The following is an 18,878-nucleotide window of genomic DNA, read 5'->3' on the forward strand; positions in this document are numbered from 1 at the left end:
TGGCATAAGTCTGCGCTGCCGTATGATTTAGGCAGCAAGGCTCAGTAATACTGGCATGTTATTGGGAAAGGCAATTGGTTGAATCAATCCATAGCTAGGTTTTTCCAGGTAGTGTTACAGACCAATGGATTCTTCTTGCCCACTGCACAGAAAAGCCAATACAATGAGATAGCAGTGTTGCAGCAGAGAGTTTAATTATAGCAAGGCAACTGGATGGAAGGATGGGAGATATTTCTTGAATCTTCCTCCCAGAGAACTCAGAGGCTAGGGTTTTGAAGGATAATTTGGTGGGCTGGGTCTAGAGAATGAATGCTGTTGATTGATTAGGGATGAAATCATAGGGACTTTGAAACTGTCTTTGTGCTCTGAATCAGTTTCTGCATGGGGTGGGGGGGTGTCAGGGAATCACAGGACCCATAGAGTCAGTTCTTTGGCATGGGCCACAGGTACAGCTAGCATCTGCCAGGATGCTGAAGTCTGAAAAATATCTCAAAGACCAGTTTTAGATTTTACAATAGTAATGTTATTTATAGGAGCAATTAGGGTTACAAATCTTGTGACCTCCAGCTATGTAACTCCTGAACAGTAAACAATTACAGAAAAGTAAGCTAGGGTACAATGGCTTGTTATCGTTTAACTGTGTCTACGTCTTCACAGAATTCAGGCCACTCCCATAATTCTAACATTGTGGACTTCCATTAGCTTTAGGGAGGCAGTTTTGGTTCCTGAACAATAAGGGGTTAGTTTTAAGAAGGAACTGCTATCATCCTTGCTTTCAACTATCAACTAAATTCTTCCCATAGTTAGTTTGAACTGTGCCCGAGAATGCGCAAGAGTAGTTAGGCCTTGTGAGGTTAGAAGCAAGATAGAGTCAGTTATGTTAGATTTCTCTCATTGTTATAATTTTTGCAAAAGTGATTTCAGTAGTTGCCCAGGAAAGAAGACAGGGTAAGGAAGTTGGGAATATTGCATGAGAGGGCCACCAATAAACCTTGAAATTAGGCTGGATAGGAAGGGAAGTTAAAAACAAGTAGAATTTGATATGAAATGCAGAGGTCCTTAACTTTTCTTGCCATAGACGACTTTGCCAGTCTGATGAAGCCTATTGACCCCTTCTCAAAAAATATTTTAAAATGCATAAAAGATGCTCTTCAATTTACAATGAAGTTATGTTCCAATAAACCCCACTGAAAATACTGTAAGTTGAAAATGCATTTAATATAACTAACCTACTGAATATCATAGTTTTCCTAGTCTACCTTAAATGTGCTCAGAACACTTACTTTATCTTATAATTAGGCAGAATCATCTAACGCAAAGTTAAAATGTTGAATATCTCATATGCTTTATTAAATATTGCAGTAAAGTGAAAAACACAATGATTTTATGAGTATTTGACCTACAGTTTCTACTGAAAATGTATTGCTTTCACACCATTGTAAAGATGAAAAATCATAAGTTGAACCATTGTAAGTTGGGGACTGTCTGTACAAGATTACAAATGAAACCCTTTACATTAATATACAACTATCAAAATATTTAAACAAACCAAAAGTGTCCCATAGTAATATATGTGCTTCTTTGCATTAAATAACAAAATCTGTGACAGGCTTAAAGAGAAACATAATTGCTACATAGAAGTAATGTAGAGGTTTACATATTTGTGTCTGATCTGAACTGTAAGATATATAAAAATAGCTGTGGGTCTTAGTTCCTGTGGGAAGGTAAGAGCCTAACTCCGGTGGGCAAGTGGGCAGCTTGCTCCAATGTGCAATAATTGCCTTTCTAATTTCATGGACATTAGATGCCACATGGATGAAAGAGGCAAACACCATATCCACATCCAATCCTACCCCACACTTCAGATCCTGGATGTCCTTTTCTGACATGGCAAGCACGTCCACAGCCACCAGGAAGGTCTACACCCTTTTTGCTGCCCAAGGAGCCACCATTTTCCACTGCTATCACCAGGAGGTCAGTACCTTTCTGCTCTGCCTGCAGAGAAATAAGTTATTACATCTGTAGATCTTGCTGCCCACTTCCACTACCTTACAAATATTCTTGTAGTCCAGCCACAGGAAGTTCTAATCATAGCTTTCCATGTAGGCATTATCCAGTGTGATCTGAAGGTGGCTCCCTTCTTCAGCTCCACCTCCATGGGGACACTGCTCTGTGTGAGCCCAGTTCGTATCTCAGGCCCATTAGTGTCCAGAGCCACAGCAACTAGCCGCTAGAGATTGGGGTTCGAAGCAAAGCTTTCCAGAGTTGTGCACACGTTCTTGATGGTCTCTGCGTGGTACTCAAAAGTTCAGACAAGCCATATTAATTCCAGACTTAATCATCAGCATTTCCACCAATCAGGAAGCTGGGCTGATAGTACAGATGATGCCAGCATTCTGGGCTGTGGGGGTGGCCAGTCAGTGTTCAGGCAGCACACATGCTACAGCAGTGTGTCAACTACGACCGTGGGCAGCTGCTGAGTCTGAAATGAAGGCCCTCCTGGCTTCACTCCGGGGCTTCCACTTGGCTTCTGAGGTCTTCCAGCATTTTCTCGCTCAGACTACTTGTAAATGCAGAGAGGTCAGGAGCCTAGGGATATTCACTCCTGTCCATTATATATGTTTTATTCCAGAATGTCTATTTGATTGTTTTCATATCATACGAATTATTTTTGATGGTCTTTTATTTCTGTATCATATACCAATGTCTCCCTTTATTTCTTTACACATTTTAACATACTCATTTCATAATTTTTATTTAAAATTTCTGTATCTGAAGTCCTTGTGAGTCTAGTCTTGAGGTTTGAAGATTTTGCTAATTCTTATTCATGCTGGCTCAGTTCCTTGTGTGTTTTGGATTTTTTTTTTTTCACTTTTAAATGTTTTTAAGTTGACATATTATAATTGTACATATTCGTGGGGGTACATAGTGATGTTTCAATATATATAATGTATAGTCATCAGATCAGGGCAATTAGCACATCCATCATTTCAAACATTTATCATTTCTTTGTGTTAGGAACATTCAATATCCTCCTTTAAGTTATCTGAAAGTATATATTATTGTTTAACTATAGTCATCCCACAGTGGTATAGAACACTAGAACTTATTCCTTCTACCTAGCTATAATTTTGTATCTTTTTTTTTTTTTGAGACAGAGTTCTACTTTTGTTGCCCAGGCTGGAGTGCAGTGGTGCAATCTTGGCTCACCACAACCTCCGCCTCCCAGGTTTAAGCGATTCTCCTGCCTCAGCCTCCCGAGTAGCTGGAATTACAGGCATGCACCACCATGCCCAGCTAGTTTTTTGTATTTTTAGTAGAGACAGAGTTTCTCCATGTTGGTCAGGCTGATCTCAAACTCCTGACCTTAGGTGATCCACCCACCTTGACCTCCCAAAGTGCTGGGATTATAGGCATGAGCCACCACACCCAGCCTTAATTTTATATCCTTTAACAAATCTCTCCCTATCTTCCCATTTCCCATAGCCCTGCCAACCTCTAGTATCCTTTGTTCTACATTTTACTTCTATGAGATCAACTTTTTTGTTTTTTGAGATGAAGTCTCACTCTTGTCCCTCAGGCTGGAGTGCAATGGCGCGATCTCGGCTCACTGCAACCTCTGCCTCCTGGGTTCAAGCAATTCTCCTGCCTCAGCCTCCCGAGTAACTGGGATTACAGGCACCCGCCACCGCACCTGGCTAATTTTTGTATTTTTAGTAGAGATGGGGTTTCACCATGTTGGCCAGGCTGGTCTCGAACTCCTGACCTCAGGTGATCCACCTGCCTCTGCCTCCCAAATTGCTGGGATTACAGGCGTGAGCCACTGTGCCCGGCAAGATCAACTTTTGTTAGTTTCCATATGAGTGAGAATGTGTTGTGTTTAACTTTCTGTTCCTGGCTTATTTCACTTAACATAGTGTCTTCCGGTTCCATTCATGTTACTGCAGATGACATGATGTAATCTTTTTTATGACTGAATAGTAGCTCATTGTGTATATATACACCACGTTTTCCTTTTTTTTTTTTTCTTTTGAGACGGGGTCTTGCTCTGTTGCTCAGGTTGGAGTGCAGTGGTGCTATCATGGCTCACTGCATGGCTCATTGCAGCCTCAATCTCCTGGGCTCAAGTGATACTCCCACCTCAGCCTCCCAAGGAACTAGGACTACAGGTGCACACTACTGTACTTAGCTAATTTTTAAAATTTTTTGTAAAGATGGATTCTTGCTACGTTGCCCAGGCTGGTTTTGAACTCCTTGGCTCAAGCAATTCTCCTACTTCAGCTTCCCAAAGTGCTGGGATTGCAAGTGTGAGTCCAGCCCAAATTTTCTTTAACCATTTATCTGTTGTTGGACACCTAGGTTTACTTCATATCTTAGCTATTGTGAATAGTGCTGCGATAAACATGGGGATGCAGATGACTCTTTGGAAAAAAACAGCTGTGCTTTCTATTGGTGACAAACCCATAGATATTGCTAGTACTACTGTGGTGTACAGTCTACATTTGTTATTGAAGGAAATTCTAAATTTCAGTTAGTGTTTAGTAAAAGTATACATATTTTCCCCTGTCCAAGTTCACAGACTTCTTGAATTTTATCCATGGCTCTCTATGGGACAGTGGAATCCCAGGTAAAAAGGGAGGAAGTGGAGGGAGAAAGTGGAGGAAGTCAAAGAAATGATAAACCAAATTGTTTGGACATTGACTTGTGAATATTTAGAAATAGATGTTACAGAATAGAGCCACGAACCTGGTCTCAAACTCTTCAAAATTAATAAGGGGCAGTAACCACCAAGTAGGAAAATGATAGCCTTGAAGTAAGACAAAAAGTGACAAGCCAGGTGACATGAACATGAAAAGATCAAGGGGTTTTACATAAAGATGGAGGAGTAATTGTTAAGAAGTGGCAGTAGGGAGGCTGGGCATGGTGGCTCACGCCTGTAATCCCAGCACTTTGGGAGGCTGAGGCGGGCAGATCACTTGAGGCCAGGAGTTCAACACTAGCCTGGCCAACAGGGCGAAACCTTGTCTCTACTAAAAATACATAAATTAAGCCGGGCATGGTGGCTCACACCTGTAATTGCAGCACTTTGGGAGGCAGAGGCAGGTGGATCACTTGAGGTCAGGAGTTCAAGACCAGCCTGGTTAACATGGTGAAACCCCATTTCTACTAAACATATAAAAATTAGCTGGGTGTGGTGGCACACACCTGTAATCCCAGCTACTTGGGAGGCTGAGGCAGAGAATCACTTGAACCTGGGAGTTGGAGGCTGCAGTGAGCCGAGATCGTGCCACTGCACTCCAGCCTGGGCAACAGGGCAAGACTCCATCTTAAAAAATAAAATAAAATAAAAAAATAAAAATACATACATTGGCTGGGTGTGGTGACATGCGTCTGTAATCCCAGCTACCAGGGAGGCTGAGGCATAAGAATCTCCTGAACCTGGGAGGGAGGTTGCAGTGAGCCAAGATTGTGCCATTGCACTCCACCTGGGTGACAGAGTAAGACTGTGTCTCAAAAAAAAAGAAGTGGCAGTACAGGGCAAGGAAGATACTAACCTTAACTTCATACCTGAGGAAGGAAGCAAGCTGCAGCAAGAGAAAGCAGTACCCTAAGGAGGGAAGAATCAGATTTTAATTAGGGCAAGGAGGTGGAAGAAATGCATGCCCACAAAAAAAGGTCGAGGATATGGGGGTAGTTTCTTATCCCTGTAGACTGTGCAGTGGAAAGATTGAGAGAGAGAGGGCCATGTTGGGGGGTAGTGTAGACTAGAATGACTGCAAATGGATATGAGAGGATAGATTACCAGAGAGGTTTAATTTTTTAATGGTAATATAAACCCACTAGCTAGAGATTATTCTACTGTCCAGAGATAACCAGTGTACCATTAAACATTTGGACTATTTATTACTATAAACTTTGTCATCCTGACAAAATTCAAGGCAACCTGAATTTCTAAAATTGATTAAATAACCATTTAATATCTACAAAAATAAAATGCAGCCGGGCACGGTGGCTCACACCTGTAATTGCAGCACTTTGGGAGGCCGAGGCAGGTGAATCACTTGAGGTCAGGAGTTTGAGACCAGTCTGGCCAACATGATGAAACCCCATCTCTACTAAAAATACAAAAATTAGCCGGGTGTGGTGGCATGCACTCCAGCCTGGGCAACCAAGTGAGACTTTGTCTCAAAAAAAAAAAAAAAATTAAAAAATAATCCAGGCGCGGTGGCTCATGCCTGTAATCCCAGCACTTTGGGAGGCCGAGGTGGGCAGATCTGAAGGTCAAAAGATCAAGACTATCCTGGCCATAGTGAAACCCTGTCTCTACTAAAAATACAAAAATTAGCTGGGCATGGTGGCACATGCCTGTAGTCCCAGCTACTCAGGAGGCTGAGACAGGAGAACTGCTTGAACCCAGGAGGCACAGGTTGCAGTGAGCTGAGATCACGCCACTGCACTCCAGTCTGGTGACAGAGTGAGACTCCGTCTCAAAAAAAAAAAAAAAAAAAAAAAAAAAGGATAAAAAAAGAATAAAAGAAAATGCTCTCAATATTGCCAATGAAAAGAATGAGTAGGAGAATTTTTAATATTGTTGACAATTGTCATGATAGAAATTAAATGAGCTGGCCTGATCCTGGCTCACTGCAATCTCCATCTCCTGGGTTCAAGCACCTCCCGAGTAGCTGGGATTATAGGCATGCACTATCACACCCAGCTAATTTTTTTTGTATTTTCAGTAGAGACAGGGTTTCACCATATTGGCCAGACTGTTCTTCAACTCCTGACCTCAAGTGATTCACCCGCCTTGGTCTCCCAAACTGCTAGGATTACAGGTGCGAACCACCGTGCCCAGCCCCAGTTAGTCACTTATACTCAGGTAGAAGAGTGTTTAAGGCCGGGCACGTTGGCTCAGCCTGTAATGCCAGCACTTTGGGAGGCCGAGGCAGGCAGATCACCTGAGGTCAGGAGTTCAAGATGGCCTGACGGTCATGGAGAAACCTCGTCTCTAGAAAAATACAAAATTAGCCAGGCGTGGTGGTGCATGCCTGTAATCCCAGCTACTCGGGAGGCTGAGGCAGGAGAATCGCTTGAACCTGGGAGGTGGAGGTTGCAGCGTCGAGATCATGTCATCGTACTCCAGCCTGGGCAATAAGAGTGAAACTCCATCTCGGAAAAAAAAAAAAAAAAAAAAAAAGGAGTGCATAAGATGTCGTGTTAGCCATGGTGGTTGACACCCCAACATTCATTTTGTCCCCAAATGATTGGTTCACATCAATCATAGTAATGCCATTCTCCTTCATAGTAAGTAGTTTAGTAATGGATATATGATCTAATCTTGGTAAATGAGCTGTGAAGTGTGGTCTGTCAGAAATTTCTGGAACAGATTTCCTCATTCTCAAGAAGAATAAAATAAGAGATAATCCCTCCTTTCCTCTGGCTAACGTTGTGTCTGGATACGATGTCTGGAACTACTGCCACCAGTTTGTGACCATGAGGGAAGCCATCCTGAGGGCAAAACTTACAGACCTAGGATGATGGAGCGGAAAATGGAACAAATCTGGGTTCTTAATATAATAACTGAGCCCTTACATCAATTTACTTTCATTACCTCTGAGCTTCCTTTTACAAGAGCTAAGAAATTTGGCCAGGTGTGGTGGGTCACGCCGAGGCGGGCGGATCACCTGAGGTCGGGAGTTCAAGACCAGCCTGGCCAACATAGCGAAATCCCGTCTCTACTAAAAGTACAAAAATTAGCTGGGTGTGGTGGAGGGCACCTGTAATCCCAGCTACTCGGAAGGCTGAGGCAGGAGACTCACTTGAACCGGGAGGCAGAGGTTGCAGTGAGCCAAGATCATGTCACTGCACTCCAGCCTGGGCGACAAGAGAGAGACTCCGTCTCATAAAAGAAAAAAACGTGGGCTGGGCGCGGTGGCTCACGCCTGTAATCCCAGCACTTTGGAAGGCCGAGGTGGGCGGATCACGAGGTCAAGAAATCGAGACCATTCTGGCCAACATGGTGAAACCCCGTCTCTACTAAAAATACAAAAATTAGCTGGGCTTAGTGGTGCGCGCCTGTAATCCCAGCTACTCGGAAGGCTGAGGCACGAGAATCGCTTGAACCCGGGAGGTGGAAGTTGAATCCGGAAGGCGGAGGTTGCGGAGTAGAAATGGAGCCGCTGCACTCCAGCCTGGCAACAGAGCAAGACTCCGTCTCAAAAAAAAAAGAAAAAGAAAGAAAGAAAAAAAAAAAAGTCCGGGCGCGGTGGCTCACGCCTGTAATCCCAGCACTTTGGAAGGCCGAGGCAGGCAGATCACGAGGTTAAGAGATTGAGACCATTCTGGCCAACATGGTGAAACCCCGTCTCTACTAAAAAGTACAAAAATTAGCTGGGCCTGGTGGTGCTCGCCTGTAGTCCCAGCTACTTGGGGGGCTGAGGCACGAGAATCGCTTGAACCTGGGAGGCGGAGAGTGCAGTGAGCCAAGGTCATGCCCCTGCGCTCCAGCCTGGTGACAGAGCGAGACGCTGTCTCCAGACAAAAAAAAAAAAAAAAAAAAAAATTTGTATAGTTTAAGCCATTTTGGGTTTGATGTTATATTCGAGTAAAAGCATCTTAAGATAGAGATGGCGTTTTATTAAGAGATATGTATGGAAGATATGTTGAAATATAAAAAGTATATTTTGGAAAGTTTTATTACGTTGAAGCCAGGCATAGTGACATATTACTGTACTCCCAGCTACTTGGGAACCTGAAGCAGGATTGCTTGAGCCCAGAGTTAGAAGCTACAGTGAGCTGTGATCAAGCCACTGCACTCCAACCTGGGCAACAGCAAGAAACCTTGTCTCTTAAAAAAAAAAATATATATATATATATCTATAATGTATATAATATATATATTATAGGTGTGTGTTATATATATGTAACACCCACATATATGTATATATTTTTATATATATATATATATATATCACACACACATATATCTCAAAACATCCTTTGCTGGCATTAAACTCTCCAGCTGTGAGTTCTTCACCTTGCCAAGTGAAGTGGGAGCACACCAGCACTTTGGGAGGCTGAGGTGAGAGGATCACTTGAGTCCAGGAATTTGAGACCAGCCTGGGTAAAAGAGAGAGGCCTTGTCTCCATGAAAAAAGAAAAAAAAAAAATGCCAGTTGTGTGTGGTGGCATGTGCCTGCTAGTTGCAGCTACTTGGGAGGCTCCTGGGCTCAAGTCATCTGTGTGTCTTGGCCTCCCAAAGTGCTGGAATTATAGGTGTGAGCCATCACTCCATGCCGTGCTGGGGTTTTTTGTTTCGTTTTTTTTTTTTTTTGAGACAAGAGTCTTCACTCTGTGGCCCAGCCTGCAGTGCAGTGGCACGATCTTTGCTCACTGCAACCTCCACCTCCCGGGTTCAAGCGATTTTCCTGCTTCAGTCTCCTGAGTAGCTGGGATTATAGAAGCGTGCCACCACGCCTGGCTAATTTTTGTATTTTTAGTAGAGACGGGGTTTCACCATGTTGGTCAGGCTGGTCTCAAACTCCTGACTTCACAGATCACATATTTTTTTAACTGAAGGAATCTGATGGACTTAACTTATTCGAACGTAGTGGCTTACAATATTGTGTTTACTGATATACATTGAAACACCCAATTTTATTAACAGTTATAGCTAATGCATGATGACAAGCACTATATTAAACATTTTATATGCATTATTTCTTTTTCTTTTTTTTTTTTTAGATGGAGTCTCCATCTGTCACCCAGACTGAAGTGCAATGGCATGATCTAGGCTCACTGCAACCTCCACCTCCCGGGTTCAAGTGATTCTCCTGCCTCCTCAGCCTCCCGAGTAGCTGGGATTACAGGCACCTGTCACCACACCCAGCTATTTTTTGTATTTTTAGATTTTTAGTAGAGATGGGGTTTCACCATGTTGGCCAGGCTGGACTTGAACTCCTGACATCTGGTGATCTGCCCACCTCAGCCTCCCAGAGTGCTGGAATTACAGGCGTGAGCCACCTCACCTGGTCTGCATTATTTCATTTAATGCATGTAAAGTGTCTCTAAAGCATATGCTCTGACTGGAATACTCTGAATTTAATCACTAGGAGAACACATGAGAGCACTGTAGAATCATGAAGACATTATATATCTATATGGACAGGTGGGCTATGTTTGTGGCAGCAGGAAATTCTGTTACAGCACTAGCTAGAACACAATAAAATCAAATTGTGAAGAAACACAGTATCTTGTTAGAAATTAAGTCAACTTAAAAAATTCACAGATTAAAAAAATTTTATTCTATAAATTTCAAACAAGTACAAAAATAGAGAAAGAGTATAATAAACTCCCAAGTGCCCATCATCCAACATTAACAATTATCAACTTCAGGCTAATCTTGTTTCATCTATACCCTTCAACCACTTCCTTTGTTTTCTGCATTATTTTGAAACAAATCTCAGACATCAAATCATTTCATCCATAAATAACTCAGTATGTCTAAAAGATACAGCCTCTTTAACAACAAAAGAGCCACAATGCCATTATCACACCTAACAAAGTCCCAATTATTTTTTGATACATGAAATAGCCTGTATTTAAGCATGTATCTCATAAATGTTATCTTTTTTTTTTTTTACAATATTGAATGAGAATCCAACTGGGATGCAAACATTGAGAATGTTGATATATCTTTTCAGTTTCCTGATTTATAGGTTACCCATTCATCTCTTGTTGGTTTCTTTCCTTGCAATTTATTTGTTATAGAAATCATTTGTAGAGTTTTCCATAGTCTGGATTTTGCTGATTGTATCTCTGTAATGTAGTTTAACATTTTCCTCTGTCATCTGTAAATTGGTAATTATATCCAGAGGCTTTATCAAATTCATATTCATTTTTATTGTTTTCAGACAAGAGTCTGAAATAGGCAGTGTCAAATTCTTTCTTCAGGGACATATAATATTTCATCACCTCTTTTTTGGATGTTAGCAGTTGTTGATATTTATTGCCTATATATATTAATTCATTAGAATGTTGCAAAATGATGATCGAATTACGCCAATCTTTTTTCATTGTTAACTGGAATATATCAATAAAGACAAACTTTTTATCACTTTTTTTTTGATTATGTCAGTATAGTTGGTATTGGAAAGTCCCTTTATTTGCAGTTCTGAAACTGATGATTAGCGTCCTTTAACACTATTAAATTCAGTTTTTTTTTTTTTTTTTGAGACGGAGTCTCGCTCTGCCGCCCAGGCTGGAGTGCAGTGGCCGGATCTCAGCTCACTGCAAGCTCCGCCTCCCGGGTTCACGCCATTCTCCTGCCTCAGCCTCCCGAGTAGTTGGGACTACAGGCGCCCGCCACCGCGCGCGGCTAGTTTTTTGTATTTTTTTTAGTAGAGACGGGGTTTCACCGTGTTAGCCAGGATGGTCTCGATCTCCTGACCTCGTGATCCGCCCGTCTCGGCCTCCCAAAGTGCTGGGATTACAGGCTTGAGCCACCGCGCCCGGCCTAAATTCAGTTTTTAAAAGCATCATTCTGAATTCATAGATTTGAAGACATTTTATGTCTTTTTCTCTATTACAGCTCAATAATAGTCAAATTTTCCATCTTTGGAAAGTGAGAGACTCTCCAAGTTGACTCCTGAGTTCCTTTTTTCTTTTGAGATGGATCTCCCTCTGTCACCCAGGCTGGAGTGCAGTGGTGAGATCTCGGATTACTGCAACCTCTGCTTCCCAGGTTCAAGCGATCCTTCTGCCTCAGCCTCCTGAGTAGCTGGGATTACAGGCACCGCCACCATGCCCAGCTAATTTTTGTATTTTTAGTAGAGATGGGGTTTTACCATGTTGGCCAGGCTGGTCTCGAACTCCTGACCTCAAGTCCTCACTGTGATTACAGACATGAGCCACCGTGCTTGGCCTCCTGAGTTCTTTTAACACAACTCTAACAGTCTTGCTACCTGCTATAGCAAGGTACAACAAGCTCATCTTGTACATTTCCTGTCTCAGATCTATTTCCTTTTAGTGGTAAGTGGTATTTAGAGGCCACAATCTGGGCCCTAGGGGTAGGGTTCGTAGATTTTGATGTGTATGAATCATACTTGGAGTTTCTGTGTTTTCTTTTACAGTGGTTCCCATCTGACTAAGAGTGAAATCCTTTCAATGACACATTAAGCCCTACATAAGCTGCATGCCTTGCTTCCTTTCTCACTATGCATGCTCCTTCTTATGGGCCACTGCTATGGAAATGCACTTTTCCCAGATATATGCACAGATCAATCTCTCACCCTCTGTTAGGTTAGAGATTGAGCTACGCACACATGTAAATCTCTGCTTAATTAATCTCACCTTTTCATTGAAGCCTATTCTGTCAACCCCATTTACTTCAATTGCCTCTTAGATGAGAGAATCCCCATTTGAAACTGCAATACTAATTATCTCCCCAAACCCACTCCCAATATCTCATATTCTATTTTTTGTGTCACTTCTCATTTTTTAACATAGTTTATAATTTATTTATTATATAATGTCCTTCTCGTCTTCCTACAATATAAGTTCCACAAGAGCAGAGGTTTTTGTTTGGTTCACTACTGTATCTTTCGTGCCTAGGATAGTACCTATACATGGTAGGCATTCAGGATATTTGTTCAATGAACAAATGAATGCAAACCTTAGTATATTTCTGAATCATCACACACTTAGTCTATCAGTATGGTTCAATCTTCTGAGGAACAGATTGAATTGAAAGCAAACAACATCCTTCAAGAAAGTGAGCTATATCAATATGTGGGGACAAGTCCATGAATTTCAAAACTATCCTAATATTTCTGGGCATGTGGCCAAACTGAACAATGTTTGTCTCCCTCTCTCCCTCCCTCCCTTCCTTCCTTTGTTTTTCTCTCCCTTCCTCCCTTTCTCTCCTTCTCTTTCTTTCTCTTGAGACGGGGTCTTGCTGTGCCTAGGCTGGTCTTAAACTCCTGGGCTCAAGCGATTCTCCTGCCTCAGCCTTCCGAGTAGCGGGGATTACACGCGTGCCACCATGCCTGGCTGCTTTTTTCTCTTTTTTTAAGGGCTAGTCAATGTACATTCACTTTTGAAAAAGAAATGTAGCATAAACTCAGAATCTCCATCAGCAATGAAATTCAAGTCAGAATTAAGATATATCTCAAAGAGTATACCTTACTATTGCTCCAGAGTAGTTTAGTGTGTTTAATGCTAATGTTCTCATTGAAGCAATTAAACTAATGAACTATTAGCAACAATTCCCAAACTGTACTTTTGTTAGTTTTTATTTTATTTATTTTGTTTTTTGAGACAGAGTCTTGCTCTGTCACCCAGGCTGGAGTGCAGTGGCGTGATCTTGGCTCACTGCAACATCCGCCTCCTGGGTTAAAGCGATTCTCCTGCCTCAGCCTCCCAAGTAGCTGGGATTACAGGCTCATGCCACCATGCCAGGCTAATTTTCGTATTTTTAGTAGAGATGGGGTTTCACCATGTTGGCCAAGCTGATCTCGAACTCCTGACCTCAAGTGATCTGCCCGCCTTGGCCTCCCAAAGTGCTGGGATTACAGGCGTGAGTCACCATGCCTGGCCTTAATCAACTACTTTTATACAAAAGTACAGGTTGCGGCTGGGTGCAGTGGCTCACACCTGTAATCCCAGGACTTTGGGAGCCTGAGGCGGTCAGATCACGAGGTCATGGTGAAACCCTGTCTCTACTAAAACTACAAAAATTGGTTGGCCATAGTGGTGTGCGCCTGTAGTCCCAGCTACTTGGGAGGCTGAGGCAGGAGAATCGCTTGAACCTAGGAAGCAGAGGTTGCAGTGAGTTGAGATGGCACCACTGCACTCCAGCCTGGCAACAGAGCACGTCTGTTTCCAAAAAAAAAAAAAAAAAAGTAGTTGATTAAAATTATTTAGTATAGGTGTGGCTACTCACATCAATAATCACAGCTACTCAGGAGGCTGAGGCAGGAGGACCACTTGAGGTCAGGAATTCAAGAACAGCTTGGGCTACAGAGTGAGCTCTCATTGCTTTAAAAAAAAAAAAAAAAAAAAAAAAAAAAGGCAGCTTGGTGAGGAGACTCACACTTGTAATCTCAGCACTTTTGGAGGCCAAGCTGGAAGGATCACTTGAGGTCAGGAGTTTAAGAGCAGCCTGGGCAACACAGTGACACCCCATCCCTACAGAAAGTAATACAAATCAGCTGAGCTTGGTGGCACATGCTGAAGGATCTCCTGGTTATTTGGGAGGCTGAGTGGGAGGATCCCTTGAGCCCAAGAGTTCAAGGTGGCAGTGAGCTATGATTAGGCACTGCATTCCAGCCTGGGTGATAGAGTGAGACCCTGTCTCTAAAATAATTAATGACGATAACAATGATAATGTTATTTGGCCTGTATTTTTGTTACTGCTCATATCCATCTTTTTTAATGCACTAAATGTGTTTTTATTGATGGTATGGCCTCCAGTTATAAAAAATATGGATATAAGCCTAATAAAGACACAGTGCAAATAACTTCAAATAACTTTTTCTTTTTTGAGAAAGGGTCTCACTGTTGCCCAGCTGGAGTGCAGTGGCACAATCATAGCTCACTGTAGTCTTGACCTCCTGGGCTCAAGCAATCCTCCCATCTCAGCTGCCACATAGCCAGATCCTCCAAGTAACCCAGTTACTTTTTAACACGTTGTAGAGATGGTCTTGCTATGTTGTCCACTGGTCTCAAATTCCTGGCCTCAAGCGATCTTCCCACTTTGGCCTCCCAAAGTACTGGGATTACAGGCATGAGCCACTGCACCTGACCTAATAAACTATTTTTGTACAAAGGACAATTTGGGGTTTGTTGCTAATAGTTGGTCACTTAAACTGCATCAATAAGAACACAGGCATTAAACACACTAAAATTCTCTAGGGCAATAGCAAGGTGTGTTCTTTGGGGTATATCTCAATTCTGACTTTTGAATTTCATCATTTATAGTGATTCTGGGCTTACATTATACTTCGTTTTGGGGTATTCAAAATATGAATTTTGGGGGTATACAGTCAGGACACAACAGCTTCTGACTTTTCTCATTTCTGTCTCTTTTGGATAATTTAAATCATGCCACCAGTTCCACCCTAAAAAACATGTTGAACTCCATTCCATTCGGTATTTTATGGATGCCAACACATTGTCCTAGGCACCAAGTTTAAACAGAGATTAAAGGGAAGTCTCTGCTTTAGAAGAACTGACACTCCAGGTCCAGAAGGGAGAAACCAATAATCACATGTTACATGGCTCATTCCATAGTATAATTGGAGAGGGGCTTATTCTACCTTGTTTTCAGCAGCACGTTTCTATGGCACATCTGATCCTCTGTCATTACCTGTGACAATTTTCCAGCCCTCTCCTTTTTTTTTTTTTCCCCTTCCCTGATCAGCTTGGGATTACAAGGTCAATACAGTAATTTTAGCACTTTTACCTGCATCCTCAATACTCTTGGCCCATTATTGCTCTGCTCCTCCTGGTCAGTTTATCTCTGATTTTGGATTAATCCAGTCTTATCTTTTTGCTCCCAAGGAGATAAGCACCACACAATACTGAATATGCTGATTATCTTTGTTAAAATTAGTGGTTTTCAGCCTCTGTTGATACTTTATCAATGCTAGGCAAGTTTATAACTTGTCCATGGTCATCCATTTTCTCCAAATCTGCAGGGTCCGATGAAAAAGCCTTATCATACCTCCTAAATTCCTCATCTTATTCTCTCCTGAAGATCACTTTGTTACTTTGCAAAGTCATGATCAGACACTAACTTCTTCAGTTTTCATGTTGACTAATGGTCTGTATTGAATCCAAGGCAATTTCCAGCAACTTTTGCTTGGTTCTCATCCTTCTTTTTCTTGGCTCATTTCATTCCAGGCATCCTTGGTTTTCTACTTAGTTTCTGTTCCTAACAAATATGGCACTTGAACTTGGCAGCAGATTCCTGTGTCCTGATTTTTGTCCCTTGGCACAAATTATTCTCTAGGATTTGAATAAACCTGGAATGTCCTAATCCTGAAAGGCCACAGGGTTAAACTCTTGGACACCTTTTTTTCTCTATTGGTGATCTCATCTAATATTATGGCTTTAAATATGCCTTCCATATGTCGATGACTCCCAATTTTATTTTAGTCAGATCTCTCCTCTGAACTGTGGACCTCTATAACTACTCAAAAATCCCAATTTGAATATCATGTGCTATCTTAAACTTAACATGTTCAAAATCAAGCTAACAAGAGAACATTTTTGGAAGTGATGGATATAGTCATTATCTTGTTAATGGTTTCATGAGTGTATTCCTATGAAAAAAACTCATCAAATTGCATACTTTTTAAATGTACACATTTTTGTACATCAGTTATATCCACTACAGGAGGTAAGGACAAAACAATTTCCTGATCTCAGTGAAGTGATGCACATTTGTAAATTATCCCCTTCAAATGACAGATCTTTTGCATATTCTGAAGTGCCTTTTCCATTGCTCTTTTGAAGAGAACTATAATAAATGAAGTAACAAGAAAAGATAAAGTTCTCAAATAGGTTGGACTGGACTGTACTTGATTTGGGATTCTGATTAAACCCTCGTAACTCTGATAAACTCAGCTACATGGCATGCTGAGACCTCAGCAGTGGGGAGACCAGGACTTATCAGAGTAAGACAAGGAGTCTAGTTCTCATACTGAAAAGGTATCCTCTTCTGCCCCAAGATGGTCTCTAATGATGTTATTCTACAGGGTGGAGTAAGATCAGAGGGAGTGGTAATATTCAGTTAAGTCATGCATATTAATATATACTTATAACTAAGTACTATGTTATAAGTATTGTTTGGATCCAGAACCAAGTTTTTGGAAAGGTAGGGAGGGTCCTACTCCCAGAAAAGGACTAGCAAAAGATAAGCAGTTTATTCTAGTAGGCTGAAATTCAAAGAAAGGCTCTAATCCCAACTGGGGAACTGTTACAAAAACCATGAAAACAGCTAAAAGCTCTTTCATACACACTGGGCAGTGAGGATTGATGTGTTAGTTCACAGGACACTTGACTGGGGAGCCAAGCACAGTGGATATTGGGTTTCCGGCAATAGAACTAATTTTAGAAAGCACCAAATGGTAGGTTTGAGCTTGCTATATTTTAAGATTACCTGGAAGCCTGGTGTAAGGCAAAGGAAAATTCCTGTTGGCTGAAGTCACTAAAGTCAGACACATGTAAATTGCCTTTGAACTTCTGAAGCCAATCTGAATCAAGGATATCCCAGTTTAATTATTATAGTCAAGCTCCTTAGGTCCTTAAGGATTTTTTTTTTTTAGCCTGGCCTGTTTCTCACGATAGAGCATAGAGGTGCAATCATGGCTGATTGTAGCTTCAGTTTCCTAGGTTCAAGTGATTCTATCTCAGCCTCCTGAGTAGCTGGAACAAGTGCACATCACCACACCCAGTTAGTTCTCTTATTTGTAGAGATGGCATCTTGCTGTTTCCAGGCTGGTCTCAAGCAACCCTTCCTAAGTGCTGGGATTACAGGCATGAGCCACTGCACCTGGTCCCAAGCAGCAGATATGCTCTGGAGGGTGAACTTATGCAACTGATCTTAACCAATATTGCCTGTTTTTAGGAGGCTATTACAGACTAACAGCCTCCTGTGTGATTAGAAATTGCCATCAAGGAGTCGGTAACCAAAACTGAGCTTTCAAGTTCAATTCCATTCAAGTTAAACCTTTTTGGATCTGACTCTAATTACAGGATATTCTTACATTTCGAACTCCCTTGCTCAAGAATCTTAAGGGTATTTATAACATGTTTTCTGTCCCACACACATCCACCCTATTGGTACCCAAATCCTCAATATTTGTCTCTCAGACTCTGAACCATACTGTCTTTGCTCAGTATTTCTTGGGCCTATTTTCCCAACATCTGTGCTGGTTTAAACTCAAATCCACTTGTTCTATTTTCAAGAATTCTTCATAGCTTGACTTTTCCTTGGCATCCTGTGCCACTATTGACAAAATGGTGTTTTATTTCAGGAGTCTTGGCAGAGCCTAGCACAGGCCAGTGTATATAAATGTGGAGCACTAATTTTGATATCAACTAAGAAAATGTGACATATTAAAAGATCTATTGGGAGGCAAGGGAGTTAGAAGGAGCTACAGAAAAAGAGGTCAGAGGGCTCGAAAGCAAATAGTCTATTTCACAACTTTGTCTTGGTTGCCAGCTTTGACAAAAGGGAAATGGCACTCTTCCCTGAAAACTGTGGAATATGAATAGTCTTTTACCACATATTCTATAACAGTAAGTGCCTGGCCCTATTCTAGGCACTTTTGAAGTAATGAAACACAGATCTTAAAATTTTATGCAGAAGTTCTAGAAGGGGGAGAAAAACAATGATTAATAGTTTTATGTCTAGCAGGCAAGGGTTATCAGAGATCAAGGGTATAAATGCAAACACTGCTTTCACTGCCATCTTACACACACTACCTTCATAGTGAAGGTGTATTTTCTATCTCCAAATGTAATGTTACATGCCTAAGGCTTCTCTCTCATTTTATTTGGTAGTATCAGATAGTATTATGTAACCCATCTTGCCAAACGACCTCTTCCTTCCTAGATTTTAGCAACCCTGAATGTCTTTACCAGATTCTTGTTCAGTGAGCTTCCCTCATGACCATAGTTAATAAACTGCTATTATTGTTCTATTGTACTCTTCTTATTTTCTGTGTCTCATTCCCCTACTTCTCAACTTAAGCATCCGGGCTTTCAAAATTACAGTCACATTGAAACTAAATATTTCATGATTTGCTTAGTAACAATCATTTTTAATTCCTGTCTCTCCACTCTTACACTGATCCAAAAACCCTTACATTGTA

At 41.5% G+C, this 18,878-nt stretch overlaps 1 pseudogene; it reads right to left on the minus strand.

Annotated features, from left to right (window-relative positions):
• Positions 1–1,328: 1,328 nt before the first annotated feature.
• LOC112622617 lies at positions 1,329–15,466 on the minus strand (annotated as a pseudogene).
• Between the last annotated feature and the right edge of the window lie 3,412 nt (positions 15,467–18,878).

This window comes from Theropithecus gelada, chromosome 4 (assembly GCF_003255815.1).
Source record: "Theropithecus gelada isolate Dixy chromosome 4, Tgel_1.0, whole genome shotgun sequence".
NCBI lineage: Eukaryota > Metazoa > Chordata > Mammalia > Primates > Cercopithecidae > Theropithecus > Theropithecus gelada.